The sequence below is a fragment of the Meleagris gallopavo genome, chromosome 1 (assembly GCF_000146605.3).
Source record: "Meleagris gallopavo isolate NT-WF06-2002-E0010 breed Aviagen turkey brand Nicholas breeding stock chromosome 1, Turkey_5.1, whole genome shotgun sequence".
NCBI lineage: Eukaryota > Metazoa > Chordata > Aves > Galliformes > Phasianidae > Meleagris > Meleagris gallopavo.
Window position 1 is genome coordinate 57,031,907 of NC_015011.2, and position 9,023 is coordinate 57,040,929.

Sequence of the window (9,023 nt, forward strand, 5' to 3'; positions counted from 1 at the left end):
GTAACTGTAAATCCTACTGCTGTGACATAGCTATAGTAAAAATGTACCCTGCTAACACATATAGAGGTGGCAAGTGATCCTTTGTACTATGAAGCCAACACAAAAACTACTTCCTGTCTCTGTTTATTCAACATCAAGCATGACAGAACAGATAAGGCTGAGAATTCATAATAATTTTTCACGTATATTTTTATGAGTCACTGAGGGAATTAATCTAAGTAGAGGTGTACTGGAGGTCAGAGTTCACTACCATCTTTGGTAAAGATGCTTGCTGACTTCAGCAGGCTTTCTGATGATCAGCTTCATTTCCGACCCAATCCTCATTTTTTGTAGGGAAGAAAGTGTTCATTTGGGCAACACAAGTCGTGACTTCTTAAATTAGCAAAAAGTGTGAAAGTGTCATTGCTATTTGAATGTATAACTTAATGTTCTATGCTAGTGCCTGTCTAGATCAGAACTGCTCACCCTGAAAAGTAATCTTGCCTCTGTTTTTTTGTTAAATACACCCAGCTGGGATTCCAGCCCCAGTATATTTTGGAGTGGCAATAGACACTACTTGCCTGAAATGGGGAAGCAAAAGATGTGGGGGAAGAGGAGCATGCAGACTCTATGACTCCAGTGCACTCAGGTAACAGCTCTTCTCTATTCATTCTTTAATTTACTTTCTTTAAGTACATGTACAGCCAGCACTGGTAGAATTTCTATCAGAAAATTTTGGTTAAAAAAAAAAATCTTGAATGAAAGAATTTGGCCAGCAGAAATAGCAAGAATGCTTAGATTTTAGCATTCTCTTCTGGTTTAGGCTTTTTTTAGTCCATGCTATTTCAGTACTAGTGGAAGTCACTAAATATTCAGAAAAGAAAATCAGTTAAAATCTCAATTTTCTACTGAGCCTTCCCCAAATTTTCTTAGCAAGTCTTCTGTGTGTATGTGTGGAAGGGCTGTTAAACCTCATCACTGCTCCATTCTGGAGATGGACCACAAAAAGTAAGAGAAGAATGTGTCACATCATGCCTAGAATGCCTAGTCCTAAAATGCACTGCTAACTCTGTTGATTTATTGCTAGAGAAAAGCAATTGTCTCAACTGTGTTTCTGAAAAACATTAGCAGAAATTGAGAATGGAATAACAATAACAAAAGGGAAAAGAGAGAATAAGTCAGCTGCTGAGGTTCCAATGCCAGGAAAATAAACAAAAATAAACAAAAATAAAATAAAATAAAAAAATGAGGGGCACATCATGTTTTGGAAATTTGAAGAAAAGAACAAAAGCTCATTTAGGACTCATTCCTAACAAAGAATAATGATACTGTTATTGCTGTTGATATTGCAACTGTCATTAGGTTTGTAAAGCAACAAAACCACCGAATGCTTTTGGTATAACTGGTACTGTTTATGTAACAAGCAAAAAATTAATTGCCCTGGAAACGTTAGCATTCTTCTTACTGATGTATATCGAAAAGGAGGAAGTCAAACGATGCCTGAGACCCTTTTTGGCCCCAGCCTGTGCGGTGAGCTGGGTGAACTCCAGCATCATCTCCTTACCACTTTTCTTGAACACATTCCTAACTTATGACGTGGAAATATAAATGTGTTCTAGTTGTGCCTTGCTTTTGAGATAGGCTCTGACAGATTGTTTTTTCTCTCAGATACATGTACCTGGGGCTGACATTGGTGTTGGGCACTGTGTCCATTTTCTTCAGTATTGCTGTCCTCTGGGTTCTCCGGAAGAGGTCTGCTCCGCAAGATGAAACCCTCTCAGCCAATGGGGAAAGAGACACCTGTGTGACAAAGAGCAGGAAAGATAATTTTGTCAATAGTGATCATTTAATTCAAACAACATACTGGCCAGAAAAGGAGACTAGGCTTTAGGAAGGCAGATCTCCACCATGATGTTATCCAGTAAGTGGTGTTTCAGGCAAAAATTTGTCAGCAGTGAAGCAGTATTTTAGTATTCACCCTGAATAATGTTGACCTTCCTGTAATTTTCACTGTAAATATGAAAAGCAAAGAATACAGGTATTTTAGCACACGTCCAACTCTGAAAACACCACTCACCATTTGTCCTGCTGAGTCAACAGCACTCAAGGGAGGGGACTTGTTATGGCTGGGGAGATGCAGATTTCTACAAGCAAGTTTTGTGGCTGCTGAGAGTTCCATCCCTCCTTGCCAAGCTGCACAAGCTGCTGCTGCCCCTTTTCTGGCTTCTGTGTACAAAGGGTGGCTGAAATGTAGCTTTCAGCCATACTACTAGCCTGACTTGGCAGCCTACAGTGTGGAGCAGGAGGACAGGGGTTTGCAGGAAGGACAAATCAGCTACAGACTCTGGGCATCACCTGCATTCAATCCACAGCATTTAGGCCATCAAATGTTGTGGTTAGGAATTTCTTTTCAAGTATAATCTGCTACAGCACAGCAATAACAGCAAGAAATATTGTCATTTTAGTTGACAATTCCGCAGGAGTATTATCCAAAGGAAATTGCAAAATCAAGCTTCTTTAGCCTCCAGCAGTTTCTTGTTTCTAGCTAGTACTCAGTGGACTGAATAATTCCATGCATTCTATGCAATGTAATAACACCCTGATATGAGATACAAATGATTAATTTTTTAAAAAGCTATGATAAGACAGCTTCAGAAGAATAAAATGAATTTAAAGACAAAGTGATTTGGGGCTTTCCTTTCTAATTTATTACAGTTAGCTGAAACTAAGATGTGTCATACTACTCTTTTGTACATGCATTTTGCAGTTTGATAATGTTTGGTATGAAATGAATTTAAGGTGGGGAGTACAAGGAAGGGTTGCTTAGTATGGAACAAAACCTCAAGAATGCTTGCACTGAACAAGATGATGACAGCACCACTGCAGATTGCATCTGTTAAAGCAATTAATGCTTTGGTGTGTGTGATGAAAGGTAGGTTTTACCCTTCATCGTAATATTGGCAAAACAATCTTGGTCTGCATCACTTGCATCTCAGCAGAGACTGCAGGTACCACGCTGCATTGCTGAGTTTGCAGACCAGAGGTAAATGCTGAGTGTCTTCTGTGTGATGTGTGGAAGGGAGCAGGGGCAGAAGAATAGGACTAACTGAGCTTTATTAATGATACACATTTACAGCGTGCCATTAGGGAACTACCTGATCTTTTCACAGACAGGTATACTTAGAAGAGGAGTGTTGCTTAAGCACCTGTCTCAGCAGTTGGTAAGGATTTAAACCCATCACTTCATACAATACGGTTGATAGAGGAAGGACTGATGCAGCCCGCTGTTTGCCATGTGAGTGAGTCTTTTAGGCAGCGAGTCTGAATACAGGAGAGTTAAGACAGGAACTCTCAAGTGTCCAGCCAAATGAGCATCAGTGGCTGCAGGCAACGAGGCACTGGAGGACTGTCTGGCTGGGTACTGAACCAAAGAAACAAAATAATGAGAAAGCTTTTAGAGTACGGGACTAACTGAAGCATTCTGGCTAAGGTGAATCACTACGATTGGCATCCTACTCTCAGGTCTTATTCACAACATACTTTTATAAAAACAACAAAAATACCCAGCTGCATCAATATCCAGGATTAAGAGAGATACTTCATATCATCAGGTCTCAAGGTAACTAAAATTTAATCTTGGTTTATTCCCAGTTTCAGACAATGCATACTTCAGCAGATGTCCAAGACTTACGAAACCCAGTGCCAAACAGAAATCAGTACATTTCCAGAAATTTAAAGAAAATCGAGGGAAAGGGGAGAAATCATACTATTACATGAGCAGAGAAAGAAAAGAAATTAAGGAAAATAAATGTACCCTACTCTAATTAAGAAAGAAATGGGAAAAAAACCAAAACATTTTGAGTTATGATCTAAGTTTATGTATGTAAGCCTGTATGTGGTGGATGATGATTCTGAAGGATGGGTTTTACTTGCATGAATCACTTTCTTTTCACGTAAAAGGAAGAAGAGTACTATAAAGTAATTTAATTCAGCAACTCTTATGTTTTTTTATGGTTTAAAAATGATCACTCTTTTTCTCTCATTCTTCAGTAATGATCATACCGTAAGTTACCAAGCAGATATACTCCATTTTCACTTTGAAATATTTCCGACTCTGCTACTATACTTCAGTATTTCAGGTATTTAAGTGAAAACACAGATGTATATCTGATCAGAGATTCAGGTTCTGGATTGTTTATCATTGATGAAGAAATAGTTTCATTACTAATTTGAGCCTGACAGATTCTTCCTACCACAATTCCTTGCCTTAAACTAAATCTATGACTGGTAACGTATCACAAAGGTCAACAAATTTAGGGATTTTGTTATTATTACTTTTTAGAATTAGCAATATTAAACATGCTTGAAAAACTGCAAGAAAGCAAATACCTTTCATTTCCAAGGGTGAGACTGTTTAAATAATTTCCTTAGATTTCCAAACCACTGCTGTCAATCTCCGAGGACAGAGTGCAACTCATTGCCCTGTTAAGAAGCACCTATGGGCTACATGCCATGTAAAAACATTATTAATACATCTTCCTCTCGTAAGAAGCACTGGTCCTAGCCTGAGCCATTTCAGATGTGTGCCTGTATTCTGCCCCTCTATTTGCTCTTCCTGAGTTATTGTCTGGTTTTCCAGGATTTTCCTAGAGCCTGACTTCTTACTTTGCATCAAGTTGATTGTCACTGAACTGAGGCTGTGACCAGTGACTTGCAGCTCACCCTAATCAGGTGCTGAAAGTACAGCTCATGAGGGGCTTACCCTCAGCTCCCAGCTCTTGCCCCCTCATGGAGCAGCCCCAGTCAGCATAAGCCTTTAGGCTAGAGGAGTTAGGTCTGACTCAGGTTGATCCCCTCTTCTGGTAACATGGAGTCGTTGCTAACCAAGCGTTGCAGAAGAAATTCTTCCTCGCTGCTGCTAATAAATCCCTGGAACAAATAAAATCCACAGTTGCCATTAGGAAAAAAAAAAAAAGATAAAAGTAGTTAAAAAGTGGGTTCTTTCAATGGTGATTAAGACTACTCATTAAGCAACTTGTGGTTAATATCACCAAGAGGTGTGTTAACCTATGGCACATCACAAATGAAGACACTTCACTGAATTTTGAAGAGAGAAGAGGATTTAGAGTAAATGGAGCACATCAGCAGAGCATGATGGTAACCAGGTCAGTAAACTTCTACTCATGGCTGTTGAGCAAGGCGAATTTGAATGAAAGGCTATCATATACAGGTGGTAAAAAGACCCCTCTTCTTGATCCTGTGAATTTGAAACTTGTGAAAGGAGCAGCTGAGAAATAGGGACTGGTATAGAAAAAAGCTTTGAAGGTGCTTTGCAGTCAGGAAGAATCTGACATAGAGAAAGAGATTAATAGCCTGTTGAGAAAATGCATTTTGTGTCCAAATTACCTTTACGTACATGAAGATTTCTAATAAGAAGAGTTATTTAATTTAGTAGATAATGGTAGACTATGTTGCAGTGTCTGGAAATTAAACTGTACAGAACTGGATTAGAAATTAGATTTTTTTTTTTTTTCCACTAGAACAACTGTCTTCAGGATTTTCTGTTATCTGCATTTATTAGATCAATAACTGACTATTGTGAAACAACTACTCTAGAGTAGCAAGCCAGATGAACAGCTTAGTGAAGAGATTTTATATGCCAGATTTTAAATTTCTTGAGCCATAAAATATTTCTAATCCTTGTATCACAGATAATATGCTAGACTATATGAAAGTTATGGGGGTCTTACCTCACCTACAAATTCATGTTTCCATTGCTGCTATGCTGTAATGCAACACATACGTGAACTAGCTCCCAGAAAAGCCTAGGTTCTCTCACTTGCCAATGACTTGCACACTTTCAATTCTGTGTCTATGATAACAACTCCCAGACAAGATACTGGTGAAGACTGACTGCAAAGAGAAGACATACAATCAACCTGACTGACTACTCTATTTTTTTCAAGTGGAAAAAAAATCAATACTGTTAAAATAGAGCTACCAGTTCTACTTTTCACCAGAAAGGTATATGATACAAATCAATGACAAAATTATCTGTGAGTCCTTATGAAAGCAAAAGCTCCACAGAATAGCAGAAGGAACAAGTCCCAGACAACAGCTGAAATGGAGACGGATTTTGAAACACCAAATCAGTTTGATAGTATGTTTTTATTTTTTGGTAGCTTTACAACAACGAGCTGCAACTAGATGCACTGGAGCAGGAAACTCTTTTTGTTATTATAAAGGTTTTCACATTCTCAGGAATTCTGTAGCAGCTTAGTATTTGCTGAGCTACACGCTATTCTAGTTGGTTAAGGAACAGTTAAAATTTAAAATCCAGTGGTTTTCTTTATTAAGTGATCAGTGCCCCAAGATTAAAAAGGCCTCTAATCGAGTTACCCGCTGCAGTTGGCCCCTGCTTGGCTGACTGCTCCCAGCTACTGCCAGCTCACGCCTTGTAAATGGGTGGCTTAGCAGCTACTTCTGCTGGGAGTCTGCTGCCATCCTCTGCCGGAGGAGACTGCAACCAGCTCCTGCTGTAAAGGTGATGTTTAGCGTGGCTTCTGTATGGATTGCTTCTATTCTGGAGAGTAATCAGTGATGACTGATATCTTGGTGTTCTTATTAAGGGGGTTTTGCTATCATAATCCAATTACTACCCATGAGCATAAGTTATAGTTGTATGGGAGGGCTTGGATGGAAAAAAAAAGAGGATGAGATAGCTTTTCTCAGGTATGAGGCCGTACTCTTGGATCTAAATTCAATACTTCACCATTTCCAATTCTGGTATTTTAATCAACAATGCATTTAACTCAGTGTTTTTTTAAAATATTTTTAGGATGAAAAGGCAAAATAATAATAATAATAATAATAATAATAACCTTAATAATTGACAGTAGATCTGTCAATACATTTGAAAGCAATCTGAAAATAAAACTATGGGAACAGAAGACTCCATTGAAAAATACCATAAACAAGAGAGAGTACTTATCTTGACATGGTCAGAGCATGACAATAGAGCTTGTGACACAGTATCAAGGAAAGATGAGGAAATAGCTGTTTGTTTTTATGTGCCATACAACAGTTGCCATAGGTCTTTTAATGAAAGTCAATAGACCAGGGCCAAGATGCCTTCATTGTGAATAGAAAAAGTCAATCCTTCTGTACATGAATGGAGTTAAATATGATTAGTGGCTGGTCAAAAGTGGTGTTCTCCATGCTGATGGGTGGATCAAGTGCACGTTCAGTAAGTTTGCAGATGACACCAAATCAGGTGAGAATGCTGATCTGCTTGAAGATAGGAAGACTGGATCAACAGGCTGGGTTCAATCACATGACATTCAATGAGGCTAAATGCTGGGTGCTGCACTCTGGTCATAACAACTCCATGCAGCAGTGTATACTTGGGCAAGAGAGGCTAGAAAGTTGCCTAGCAGACAAGGATCTGGGGATGCTGGATGACAGCACTGAGCATGATCCAGTAGAATGGCCAAGAAGACCAAGGGCTTCCTTGTCTGCATCAGAAATGGTGTGGCCAGCAGGACAATGACAGTATGTGTACTGGGCAGTGGTGAGACTACACCTCAAGTACTGGCCTCCATTTTGTGTCACTTACTAACAGAAAGATTTTGAGCCAAGGAAACTGACAGACGGACTGGGAAAAGACGTGATGCGTGACTGAGGCAACTGGAATTGTTCGATCTGGAGAATAGTAAGCTGAGGGGAGACCTCATCTCTCTATGCAACGACTTGAAAGGAGGCTGCAGTGTGGAGGGTGTCAGTCTTTTCACTTAGGTGAGAAATGGTAGGGCATAATAAATGGCCTCAGGTTGTGCCAGGGGAATTTTAGACTGGATATCAGGAGGAATTTCTTCATGGAGAAGATGGTAAGGCATTACATCAGGTTGCACAGGGAAGTGGTAGAGTCGCCATCCTGAGTGGTATTTAAGAGATGTATGGATGTGACATTTGGCTACAATTAAAAGAAATCCATAAAATACCAAGGGAGATTTATGGAAGATTATGGACCAAGTTATCCTTGAAGCCACTGATAGGCAAACAGTGGAGTGGTGATAGAACAGCGACTGGATAGGAAAAAGCTACATAAAGGAGTATACTGGGAATATACCAGCCAACTAGACAAAAAGCAGCTTTGCAGGAAAGAACCTTTGTGTCCTAGTGGATAGTGAGTTAAAAATGAGACAGCAGTGCACCTTTGAGCCTACAGGACTAACTGCATATTAGGTTATGGTTACAAAAGATACAAAATACTGAAAAAGTGATTCTTTCTGCCTGTTCATCATTTGTTGAACTGCATTTGGAATATTGTATTTTATTTGAGTCTATCCAAAACAAGAAAGACATTGGCAAACTGAGTCAAGGGGAGCGGATGATGCATTTGATTACTTTATTTAGCTATCCAATAGGAGCTCATGCGGAAAACAATTCCAAAGTCTGTCTTGCACAATAAGGTGAGAGGCAATGGACACAAGTTGCAACAAAGGAGATTTTGATTATATATACGTATACATACATATATACAGATGAGAGAGGTCAAACATTGAACCAGGTGCCAAGGGATGCTATGGAACCTCCATCCAAATCTTGACTTGACAAGACCTGACCAATCTTACAAAGCTTTGAAGTTATTCCTACTTTTAGCACAGAGAATTGAACCAGGTGATCTCCAGAGATTCATTCCAATCTAAATTGCGCTTTAAGACATTTTTCTAAGATGAATTTTTTTTTGAAAGCATCCCAAACTTTGATGAAGACAACAATTAAGACCCGTTAATTTTAGTGTTCTTAGTTAAGTGTAAGTCTACCTTTTGATTTTTCATTATTGATTTCTAAATATATAATGTATGACATTCCAGCTTAGACTGCCATTTCCTTGATAGTGTAGTTTCTTATTCTAGAAATGGAAAGGAAATTATAATTAAGTGTCAGAAATAAAAGCAAAGAGCAGCGCAGTATAACTCTGATAACAGCACTGAAGGCTATCCAAAGGTCAGCATTATTAAGTACTCTACAGTTGTTCATGG